Source organism: Myotis daubentonii, chromosome 2 (genome assembly GCF_963259705.1).
Source record: "Myotis daubentonii chromosome 2, mMyoDau2.1, whole genome shotgun sequence".
Lineage (NCBI taxonomy): Eukaryota > Metazoa > Chordata > Mammalia > Chiroptera > Vespertilionidae > Myotis > Myotis daubentonii.
The window spans coordinates 24,691,616-24,704,937 of NC_081841.1; the positions used below are offsets into that span (position 1 = coordinate 24,691,616).

The 13,322-nt window shown below is 39.7% G+C and overlaps 2 pseudogenes; both read left to right on the plus strand.

Annotated features, from left to right (window-relative positions):
• LOC132226491 (polycomb group RING finger protein 6-like) lies at positions 1-1,393 on the plus strand (annotated as a pseudogene).
• Positions 1,394-9,717: 8,324 nt separating this feature from the next.
• The window catches only part of LOC132226492 (polycomb group RING finger protein 6-like), a 35,875-nt pseudogene continuing 32,270 nt past the window's right edge, over positions 9,718-13,322 (plus strand).

Genomic DNA, 13,322 nt, shown 5'->3' on the forward strand with positions numbered 1-13,322 from the left:
ATGTCTCATGGTGACATTTTCCTTGATGGCAGCCTGTCTATTGCTGTGCCATTACCACAGGCTTTCATTATAGGGAAAGTTAAGGAGCAGAATTTGATCTCAAAATATATTCAAGAACACAGGTACTGCCAAGGAGGAGGGACCACAGCCATGCTCCCCCATCCTCCACCCCTCTCCTCCACACACACAGCTCATTTTCTCTTCTGCCCTCACCCTGGTGAGGATCCACCACCTTTGCCAAAGGCAAGAGCTCCTGGCTGCTCATGCTCTTGGCCCCCTGAGGTGGACTAAAGTACAACCTGGGCCGCTTGAGGGTCCCCTTCTAGGAGGAGGAGGAGGAGTTGGAAGAAGATGAGGAACTGGAGGAAAAAGAAAAGGAAGAGGAGGAAGAGGTAGAAATGAGCCACTTCTCGCTGAGGCGGGAGGGGTACGGGCCACATCAAAGGTTAAGAAAGAGCACTTAAGAGCAGATTAATCCCTCTGAAGTGACGCCATACATCTTGTGTTCCATTTGCAAAGGTTACTTAACAGTTGCAACTACAATTAAAGAATGTCTTAGTACATGTTGAAAAAGCTGCATTGTAAGACATTTTTCCTACAGCAACAGATGTCCAAAATGCAACATCGTAGTTATTGAGACACAAGTTCTTTATAACATAAGGTTGGACTAACAGTTACAAGACATAGTGTACAAATTAGTAATCAATCTAGAAGAAAGAGGGAAAAAGCAAATGCATGAGTTTTTAAAGAAAGAGGTATAGAAGTAGCTCAACCTGCTTTTCTACAACCAGTCCCTTCAAGCAAAGGATCTAAGAAAACCTTAGAATCGGTGTTTCAGATTCCACCTGACCTTAATATGTCTTTATTACTAAAATTCATTGGTGCTAATGAAGGCAGGGGATACTTTAAGTGATTGGAAAATAAGTTTCTCCAAGTTTCTGGAAAAGCTCCTGGGACTGACCAGCAGACCCTGAGCTATAGATGCATGGATTACTCTGATACACTTTTTTGTGAAAGAGAAAGCTAAGGGGCTATTTTGCTTTAGGGACTAAGCAGCCTCAGTTGCCTGCCTCCTTAGGCTTTTATTGTAACAACAGCTTGAACTAAAATTAACCTCTAGATACAATCAGCAGGGTAAGCACCCCTGAGAAAACACATGTGTCTGTAGTGTCCCTTAAGGAAGGGCGTGTCTAAGTAAACTCCCAGGGCTCAGACTTGTTTGGAAATGTCATGGCAGGGGCAGGTGCCTTCAGTAACTCCTGTCCCATGCCTCCCCACAAAAAGAAACTATTGGGCACGTAGAAAACTTTCTGAGAAGAAAAATGGGTCTTGACCTAGTTTGTCAGGTAAAATCATTTCTGACCATCACTTGTTGGAGCGATACAAACTCTAAGGGAATTTCCACATGCAAAGGTGATGCAGCAATGCAGGCTAATTGGCCTAGAGCAGATCTGATGGTCCATGGGCTAAACATAGACGGTCTTTGCTCATTCATTCTGGTCTTGTGGCTTCTCCTCTGAAAATTACTTGAAGATTCTGAGAGTATCAGGAGGGAGGAGAGAAAGAAAATAAGGTGGTTTTTCAATGTTATTTTGCATCTCACCAAAGAGTGCATCTCACTAAAATCATTTACCAGAAGTAACTGCTGCCATTTTGTGCTAAGACATAATATCTATTTTCAGCACCAAGCATCATATTTATAAGTACAACTTGAAATGATAGAAAGCATTTGTTTTACTAGCAACTATGTACAAAATGCATCAATATCTCAGGAGGGAAATTTCAAAGTACTGAATTTTTAAAGTTCTTGTGATTTCAAATACTTTGATAATGATTTTGCTTCCTAATCTTTGATGTGAATCAGTAACTACTTTCTTCATTGAGCCATAGTGTATTTAACTTGGAGGTGTGGATTCTACTCTCTGAGATGGTATCAGTATGGCAGAAGAGAAGTATGCTTTTGAAATGAAGAGTCAAAGCCAGACTTTGTTAAACTGTGCAACTATACTGCTCTGACAAAGACAAATACGATTGACCACTTTTGTGTGTTGCCATCATATTTTAAATTTGCATCATTTTTTTGTTATTGTTGTTGTTTACTTCTAAAAGAGATAAATTATCATTATTCTGCATGACAAGACTGTCTCCTATATGCTTTATGGTCAGTACCATAAGCCTTCAGTACAATAAAGACTTTACTGACATAAATATATCCTATCTAATAAAAGAGAAACATGGTAATTAGCATACGACCGCTACCCTTCCCATTGGCTGATCAGGGCAATATGCAAATGAACTGCCAGCCAAGATGGCGGCCGGCAGCCAGGCAGCTTGAAGCTAACATGAGTCTTGCTTGCTTCAGTGACAGAGGAATCCAACGTTCCCCGCCTGCCGCTGCTGGCCTCTGAGCTTGCAGTTTGAAACATTGTTACAAATATAGAAGCTAAACAAAACCCCAGAAACCTGCTTTCAGCCAGCTGGGATCTCAGACCTGGAGTTGAAACAGTGTTTCGATTATAGAACCCAAACAAACCAGATACCTGCTTTCAGAAGCAGAGGCCTCAGAGCTGGAGCCAGAGCTAAAGCTGGTCCAGAATAAAAAAAAGAAAAATGAAAAAAGGAGCAGTTGGGAGCTTCCGTCACCTGCCAGCTTGAAAACAGCCCTCAGCCCCTCACCCAGACTGGCCAGGCACCCCAGTGGGGACCCCCACCCTGAAGGGTGTGTGACCAGCTGCAAACAGCCATCAGCCCCTCATACAGGCTGGCCAGGCACCCAAGCGGGACCCCCACCCTGATCCAGGACACCCTTCAGGGCAAACCAGCCGGCCTCCACCCGTACACCAGGCCTCTATCCTATATAGCAAAAGGTAATATGCCTCCCAGCACCAGGATCAGCGGAGCTGAGAGGCCTCCCGGCACCGGGATCAGCGTGACAGGGGCCAGCGCTCAAACCCCCTGATCGCCCTGTGGCTCTGTGTGTGACAGAGGGTGGGGCCACAACCTTTCTATCCGCCCTGCTCTGTTCGTGACAGGGGAAGGCGCCCCAACCCCCAGATCAGCTCTGCTCTGTGCCTGATAGGGGTTAGCTCCCCAACCTCCTGATCGCCCTGCGGCTCTGTGTGCGACAGGGTGCGGCACCCCAACCCCCTGATCGGCCCTGTTCTGTGTGTGACAGGGTGCGGCGCCCCAACCACGCCCCCCCCCCCACAGGCCCTGCTCTGTGTATGACGGGGTAGAGCCATAACCTTCCCATTGGCCCTGCCCTGAGTGTGAGAGTAGTGGCGCCCCAACCCCCTGATCCGCCCTGCTCTGTGGGTGATAGAGGGCGGCGACCAACCCCCTGATCAACCCTGCTCTGTGGGTGATAGAGGGCAGCGCCCCAACCCCCTGATCGACCCTGCTCTGTGTGTGACAGGGTACGGAGCCCCAACCCCCTGATGGGCTCTGCTCTGTGCATGACAGTGGGCAGTGCCCCAACCCCCTGATTGCCCCTGCTCTGTGCGTGACAGGGGGTGGCATCGCAACCTCCCAATCCGCCCTGCTCTGTGCATGACAGGGGGCGGCGCCCCAACTCCCCAATCCGCCCTGCTCTGAGCCTGACCAGGGGCTGCACCTAGGGATTAGGCCTGCCCTCTGCCACCCGGGAGCAGGCCTAAGCCAGCAGGTCGATATCAACCGAGGGTTCCCAGACTGTGAGAGGGCACAGGCCGGGCTGAGGGACCCCCCCTCTCCCCCAAGTGCACAAATTTTTGTGCACCGGGCCTCTAGTCCTATATAATAAAAGGCTAATATGCAAATGACTCAATAGCGGAATGACCGGTTGCTATGACATGCACTGACCACCAGGGGGCAGACTCTTAATGCAGGAGCTGCCTTTGGTGGTCAGTGCGCTCCCACAGGGGGAGGGCCACTCAGCCAGAAGCCAGGCTCACAACTGGAGAGCACAGTGTTGTTGGTGGGAGAGCTAAGGACATCCGAATGCCAGCTCGGGGCTCAGGCCAGGCTGAGAGACCCCTCCCCCCCTGCCCCCCCCCCGCTTCTCCCAGTGCACGAATCTCGTGCACCAGGCCTCTAATATATATATATATATATATATATATATATATATATATATATATATATATATATATATATATATATATATATATTTGAATATATATATTTGAATATATATATTCAAATATTCAAAATATAAATACATCAATCAAAGAGACACAATGCTATTCCATGAGTTATTTTTTACGAGTCATTTTTCATTTACTTCATTTCTAATGTTAGAAATGGATCTCAATTGCTTAATTCCATGATTTTAAGATCATCCGTGAATTATTTGCTCAAGTAATACATTTAAAATGAAAGAACAGTCCATTTCTAAAGCTTTTCACTTGATTTTAACTTTGCTCATTACTAACATAATTTAGATACAATGATCATTAAGAAATAATTTACACATTGCCCAAATTATGTGTGTAAACATTTGAAATATAAGTCATTTAATAAGATAACAGGATGATGAAGAAGAAGAAGAAGAAGAAGAAGAAGAAGAAGAAGAAGAAGAAGAAGAAGAAGAAGAAGAAGAAGAAGAAGAAGACAGTTAAATGGGAGATCTCTAAATATTGTGACTTCATCCAGTTTTCTAAGAAACAGAATTCACTCTAATGAAAGAACATTACTGATATATTTCATGGCCTTATGACACATAACTTTCAGTACCAGGTCTAACTTGAAAGAATAACATCACCTAAAACTTCATCAAGAGTAAGTTACAAACAAAATATTTCTGATACTATATTTGCTATTTTTTACTGCATTATAAAATTTAGGCACTGTGAATCAAACAAAAAGAACTTTGCTGTTATAGAATTTTCATATGGAATACATATGACTTTTATATAAAAATATAGCATATAAACTGTATTTCATATTTTAATAGCATCATTACCAAGCAAACTTCTCTTCTCTGCTTATTACATGCACAGCTATTGTTATTAATCAGAATCATTATATTACAGAAGTTGCACTACATATGTACAAACATACCCAAACACTACACTAAATATGTATTTTTGCTTTTACAAATTGATCTTTCTATGTCTCTGTCTTTTTTCTCCATCAAGGAACTAAGAAATTTATAGGTCTTATTTGTTCATTTTCATTTTTGTGTTGTATTCTATTGTGTCCATATGCAATGATTTATTTGTCCATTTTATAACTAATGGGCATTTATATGATTCATCAAATTGAGCATTTATATGAATCCTCAATTTCAGCTACTAAGAACAGTAGTAACGTCATATTTTTGCATGTATATTCTGTTAAACATGAACGAAAAATTCTCTAATATAACAAGAAGGAGTGCAATTAATGGGTCTTAGGATATCCATCTTCACCTTAAATGCATATAGCCATACTCTTGAACAAAGTTGTTTTACCAACAAATACCAGTAATCCAAGAAATATAGTATGAAAATTCCTATTATTTCAGAACGTTTACAACATTAGAAGCATCACACTAATATTATCACTTTTATATTTATATAATATATTATTACACTTAACCTTTACAATTCTTTTTGAATTCTACTTTCAAACTTATATTTAGTTCGAAAAACTTCTGTTACTTTTTCCCTTTCAGTGACTGTACTTCTATATACAGTTATTCATATTGCATTGTACATTGTTTATACATTTTTCAATATTTCACTATAGACTTTTATAACCACACTTCTTCAGGTGTAAAATACTCTACTGTGACCAGAAATTGTTAATAAACTGGAGACATGTCCTTTAGTCAAATATTATGTCATATCACTTTAAGAAAATATAATTACTTAAAGGCGTGTTGTAGGGAACTTTTAGCGCTGTTTAACAAACCCTGATATAAAGAAATGATGAAAGGTTAATATTAAAGTATTTTCCCATAAAATGCACAAGGTTATTTCAAATTCTGCCAATAATGTTAATGTTTCGCTTTTCTCAGAGAATTTAAGTGCCAGAGTAGTCTCAAGGCGATCTGTCTTAGCTTGCTGTTTCCAAAAATTATAAAAAAAGAGTGGCCTGAGGGAAAGGTAGCTGAAATCATCATGACAAGCATCTTGACCTGAAATGTCAGTACCTTAATGGAGATCCAACTTGCTGTTACAATAGAAATAATGTAAATTATAAAGAGGAGGAGGAACGCTGTCACCATTTTCATGGCCCTTCTATGGGCCTCTGTGTTTGAGTCTCCTGAGCCTGCCAGGTTGAGCTGAAAATTCTTGGTGTGTCTCACCAAGGAAAGAAATAAAAGAAGCAAAGAGATCAGGGATAGGAATAAGGGGATAACATAGGTCAAACTAAGAGGAAGAAGACTTTTAAGATAGAAAATTTCATTTACCTCTAACTGTAAACTCATATTTATTCCATATACCCTGTAGGTATTCAACGAATATTTACTAGCAGCATTATGCATAAAGATATTAAAGGAGAATAGGAAGAGAGACCCCAGGAAAAGCAGAAGAACCACCCTATTGACTCTCCACTTCAGCCACATGAAAAAGGAGTGGGAGAAATTGGCTATCTTAAGGAAGTAGAAAATGCTGAGGCAGGTGGCAAACCAGATAGTTAGGTGGTTAGTTAGTGCCCAAAGAATAGTAACCACCTTTGCTAGTTTACCAGTAGCATAGAGATGTGGAGCCAGCCCTACTATAAATGAATCCAATAGTGTTAGCAACAGATGGATGATTCTGGCCAGAGCCAAGTTGGTGAGGATGAAATCAGCTGAGGAAACTTTCCCAGTCTTGACCCACTCAGTGCAGTTCACCAGTCCGATGAATCCATTTCCTAGCACTCCTAAGATGAGTATTCCTGTTGCCACAACCAGAAAGGCGACTTTTATTCCAATGGACATCTGTAAAAGACTGCTTCTGATGTTGAGCCTCAATGAAAGCTTTATAGTGAAACAGTTGCAGATGGACATCCATTTATGATGCTTTCTATAAATATTTTCATCATAATTCCATAAAGTACATCCAAAATTCTGCTTTGAGATATAGTTCCAGAGACCTTCACTAAAGAATAGTGCATTCTATTTGTATTGTAATTCCAGTGCTAAACCGAACATTTCTGTTAAGACACACACATTTCCTGAATAACTGTAGTTTCCTTACAGTCAGCTATCATATAAACGCAAATATTGTGCACTTATCTTGATACCAGCTGCAAATTTTCATTTGTGCCACTGACTAAATGGTGAAGTAAAGTAAACATGCAAAACTGAGAGAGATTATTTTCCACCAGTGTGTATTTTTATCTCCTTGGAGCATACACCTAAATGCAAATATTTTAAATTTTGAATAGCAATTGCTAGTGTGAAAACTTTTATATAATTCTGTTATTATTTGTTGCATATCAATAAGATTCTTGTACATATCAAGTATTTTTGTTGATGCAATTTAATTTATATAATTTCTAGTTAAAAACCACACCCAAGTACTAGAAAAAAAATAACTAAAAATAATCATGGAGAAATATTATAAAAACTAAATCAGAACTTACCAGCAAAGTATACCAGGAATACACACAAGGCAGCTACAAATGCTACAATGCAAAATCAATGATAGTTTTGTGAAGACAGAAATATTTAGTGGGAACTTGAATCATTTAGAATTTTTGAAGAAATACAGAAACAAATTCAAGAATGATGTAATGGCATGTGAAATTATCAGTAGCTTAAACAAGTATGACTCCCTTTTAAACAGAGGACATTTTTGTTTTACATTCTATTGGCTTTTCAATTGAAAGGTTCCTAAGTGCCCTCTAATATCCATGTCCTAAATGAAATGCCTTCATCTTTCTGAGCAATAGAGTGACTATGTTTTTCTTTACAGATGGTGTGGCAAAGTGAATAATGTTGATCAATGATTTGTGAGTGACAATTAAGTCACCAGAGCACCATTTACAGGCTGACCCCTAAAATGCTCCCCCATATATCTACCTTCTCCCTGCTGTCTGGAATGGCCATGATTCCAAGGCGATCTTGGAAGCCACATGTTTAAGGTGGCATACTTGTCATCAGCCTTCTTCACTGGATAACAGTATAGAGGAGGCTCTTCAAACACATCAAGACTGCTAAAAAGCAGCACAAAATTTAGATTATGTATGGAGCACTTTATGTTTTGGAGCCTATCGGTGACCGATGTTCATTCGCCCACTCTAAGGCAATAGTTGGAAACAACTACTTGCGGATTTGTTAAGAGCTATTTGAATGTTGAAGAAACAGAACCAGGAAGTCTATGCCATTTGCAGATTTTGTGATAGGCTTTGATTTCATTGGTTTTCCAGTTCTAATGTGGTTTATTCATTCATTTATTTAGTATTTAGAATGTCATTTTCTCCAACTATCCCATGGGCTGGGTTTTATGTACTGGGGACTTCGCAGGAAACAGGAAAAACATCATCCCAAATTATATTTTTTATATTCTACTGGGGCAGACAGGCAATGCAATGCAAAACAAATAACTAAATCAGATCTATGAAATATATACATTAAGGTATAAGTAATATTGTGAATATTTCATAATATTAAACTTTTAGTTGTTAAACAAGGTTATACATTTCATTATTATAATAGAACTTGCTACCAAAGGTCCATCAACACTCTTTTAGTTTCATCATTTTGCATAAAATTATAATAAAAACAGATCTTAAAGACAATTTTAATGATTATTACATAGACATCATGGATATCAATTTTCATGTGTGCATAAAGGTCATTGACTTATATGTACTATAATTATATACTACACTTATTGTCAGCATATATTTAAGATCAGAAAATTTTGACTCCTTTTCTGTGAAATTTAAAGGGAATGTTTACTAGCAGGTAGCAAGGTAGAGAAGATGATTAGCAGTTCAGAGACCCAAACATGGTTTAGGGTCAACTAAATAAATTGACATTATTTTTGTATTTTTGTCGTTGTTGTTGTTAATCTTTGCTGAAGATATTTTTTCCTTGATTTTTAAAAAGTATGGAAACATGGAAAGGAGACAGAGAGCAAGAAATATCAATCTGAGAGAGAGAGATCCAGACCCAAGTAAGGCCAGGGAATGAGCCTGCAACCGAGGTACCAGCCTGCAACCTAGGTACGTGCCCTTGGGATCAGTATGCAATAAATGGTGCTGTCTCTCCAGTAACCAGGATTCACAAGGGCAGGAATCAAGGGGTGAAAATGTGTCACCACTCACTATGGCCCCTAGGAACCCAATAGCAAAATTTGTTTCCTCCTCCTATGACCTTATGTTCTGCTGGCCTAGCAGTCGTTGTACAAAGTGAGGAACTGTTCTACCAGGAGATACAACAATGATTTTATCAAACTGGAAATAAGACTGCCATCCAGCCATTTTGTACTCCTTGGGCCTCTGAATCAACAGGAAAGAAGGGAGATACTGTGCTGTCTGGGGTAACTGATCTTGGCTCCCAAGAGGAAATTGAACACCATTCCCTTAGGAGTCCTAGGATTCATATTGGAAACAATCTTTGGTTCTTCTTCTATAAATCATCCTCTATGGGGAAATTAAATACAACACATAACAACAAACACTTCAAGAAAGCATTTTCATTTTTATTAGTGTCAATAAGGAAATGTGTCCACACCCTTCTCTTCCCAACTCTGGTCACAAAATAGTTATATTCATGAACTAGTCAACCTCCAGCAATTTGAACGAAACTGGTCATGGATGTCTCATGGTGACATTTTCCTTGATGGCAGCCTGTCTATTGCTGTGCCATTACCACAGGCTTTCATTATAGGGAAAGTTAAGGAGCAGAATTTGATCTCAAAATATATTCAAGAACACAGGTACTGCCAAGGAGGAGGGACCACAGCCATGCTCCCCCATCCTCCACCCCTCTCCTCCACACACACAGCTCATTTTCTCTTCTGCCCTCACCCTGGTGAGGATCCACCACCTTTGCCAAAGGCAAGAGCTCCTGGCTGCTCATGCTCTTGGCCCCCTGAGGTGGACTAAAGTACAACCTGGGCTGCTTGAGGGTCCCCTTCTAGGAGGAGGAGGAGGAGTTGGAAGAAGATGAGGAACTGGAGGAAAAAGAAAAGGAAGAGGAGGAAGAGGTAGAAATGAGCCACTTCTCGCTGAGGCGGGAGGGGTACGGGCCACATCAAAGGTTAAGAAAGAGCACTTAAGAGCAGATTAATCCCTCTGAAGTGACGCCATACATCTTGTGTTCCATTTGCAAAGGTTACTTAACAGTTGCAACTACAATTAAAGAATGTCTTAGTACATGTTGAAAAAGCTGCATTGTAAGACATTTTTCCTACAGCAACAGATGTCCAAAATGCAACACAGTAGTTCATCAGACACAACCTCTTTATAACCTAAGGTTGGACCGACAGTTATAAGACATATGGTACAAATTAGTAATCAATCTAGAAGAAAGAGGGAAAAAGAAAATGCATGAGTTTATAAAGAAAGAGTTTTAGAAGTTCCTCAACCTGCTCTTCTACAGCCAGTCCCTTCAAGCAAAAGAAGATCTAAGAAAGCCTTAGAATCAGTGTTTCAGATTCCACCTGAACTTGATGTGTCTTCATTACTAGAATTCATTGGTGCTAATGAAGGCACGGGATACCTTAAGCCAGTGGTTCTCAACTTTGGCTGAACATTAAAATCACCTCGGAATCTTTTTAAAATCCTGATTTCTGAGCTTCATCTTCCGGAAATTCTGTTTCTTTGTTATGGGTTGAGGCCACAACATTAGTAACAAAGAAACAGAATTTCTGGAGAATGAGGCCCAGAAATCAGGATTTTAAAAAGATTCCCAGGTAATTCTAATGTGCAGCCAAGGTTGAGAACCACTGAGTTAAGCAACTGGGAAAAAAAGTTTCTCCAAGTTTCAGGAAAAGCTGCTGGGACTGACCAAAAGACCCTGAGCGATGAATGAATAGATTACCCTGACACACATTTTTGTGAAAGAGAAGGCTAAGGGGATATTGGCTTCAGTGACTATGCAGCCTTGATTGCCAGCCTCCTTAGGCTTTTACTGTAACAACAGCTTGAACTAAAATTAACCTATAGATACAATCAGCAGGGTAAGCATCCTTGAGAAAACACATGCATCTGTAGTGTCTTTTAAGCAAGGATGTGTCTAAGTTAACACCTGGGGGCTCAGACTTGTTTGGAAAGTCAAGGCAGGGGCAGCCACCTTCAGCTAACTCCTGCCTCATGCCTCCCCACATCTCCCCCAACCCCCTTTTTTTCTGGCTGCAGAAGACAGAGGAAGCTGGTGAACTTTCTGCTTTGAAATGCTGTGTCGGCAAAGCGTGTTTATTGCTCAAGGTCCAATTTTGTAGATTATAAGAAAAACAAAGAGAATTATAATGACAGCAATGGTTAGCCTAATTAAGAAGACGGGTTAGTCTAATTAAGAAAAAATATATATTTACAAGTATTAAATCTATACTTCTAGCAAGGTGTAAGGGACAGGATTATAAAGGGGAGGGGACTAGGGTGAGGAATGTAGCTATGTGAAGGCCTGGGGTCTGTAGACATCAGCTATTGTCTGGTGATAAGATGATGTTGACAAGATAAGGCTTTGACTCCTGGTGGGCCAGTTTGACCATACTTACCGGTTCCACTTGCTGGACTCACTCACAGCTGAGTTATCTCACTAATTACTTCGTAGAGGCCTTGAAAAGAAAACTTTAAAAAAAAGTTAACGCCATACTCACATAAATATATGAGTTCTATGATTTAAGATAATACGATTACTTTTCAGATTAATTCCTGTGCTCCATCTATTAAATTTATGATTCAGTATATTTAAAATTCCTTTTAAGATTTCTCTTTGCAAATCTTCTATGACTTTTATAAACATTCTTCTAACGTTTACAATTATTCTTAACTATTCCTACTCTATTTTCTTTTCTTCCAGTTATATTCCTTTCTTTATATCCCTTCTTACAATTTTTACTTCCTCAACTCTTGTTCTTCTTTACTTGTGCAAACCCACTTCAACTTATACATACCTTCTGGAACTTACACATACCCTTTTAGATTCTTATTTCACTTTTTTTTTCTTGATCTCTATACCTTCTATTACATGAAAACTATAAATTCCTTCTAATTAGTTTGAATAAAGGTTAGTTCTACACAGGCTCCTCTATTCCCAGCTTCAGAGCAGTTGGAGTGGTGAAAAGTATGTCTCAGAGTTCTATTTCTCCTCTAGTTGGCCTAGCATCTTTGCTCTGCTCATGTCTGTCTAACTGCCTACTATATTCCTTCAAGGATCTTGGCTCTGAATTCTTTCAGGGAAAGGGGATGCTGGATTTCTTCTGTAACTGCTTCGTGCTGAGGCAGGTTGAAGGTTTCTCTCAGAGCTCTCTTTCAGAGGGAAAATGAGGCCTGGGTGCAGAAAGAGTTGGCAATGGTGCCTAGAGGTAGTATTCCCTAGGTGAATGTAGGGCTTGTAATCTGGTATAGAAAACTATGATATAAAATTCAGTATTATTGGGCAAAACTTAGAACAGTGTCTAATAATTTCCTGTTGAAGCAATTTTTCTCCCTAAAATCACCGTATTTTTATGAAAGACTAATTTACCTACTATAGTAAGTCTAGTTGTAATTTGGCTGGATTGTTTGCATAAACACAACAAGAATAACAGTTGATTACATAGGCTATTTTTGTTTTTAAAAGTATGCTTTGCTGGAATCTCATGGGAAAGTTTACTCCCAGGGCAAAGAAGCCAAGCCACACAGTTGCATCAGGCTTTGCCTGAAATACCTATAGAATTGGGGTGCATTCCTCAAGTTGAGGTTCATACAAGTGTCCTGGGGTTTCTTTCATGCCATCTCTCAGGAAAGCAACCATCATTCCTTTCCTGGAAAGACTGCCATGAACCACATGACCAAGCCAGGTACCAGGCTATTTACCTAAGGGGCTTATCAGCTCCAAAGTCCATCTTATTCCTTAGAGCTTCTGGTGACATCCAGAGTCCTGGCATGTCTCTCTTTCAGACATGATATTTCAGCAAAGTTTTGGTTAATAAAACTATAATTGGAAACTGACTTATGTCCTGTTATGAAGAAATCAGACTTTTATTGGATTCATGCAAACAAACATATTACTATGAGAATAATAACTACAAAAACTATAATTATTTTTTATTCATCTAGTCCTATAATCAACTTCTTTTCTTCCTGATTTTTCTTGCCAGCATTTCTGTACATTTAGATACTCTGTAGAGTTCTAATAATTTTTATCCAATTTGAGGGGATGATCTGAGAGTTTATTCTTAGAGATACGTAGCTTAAAATAAATCAAAGTCCTT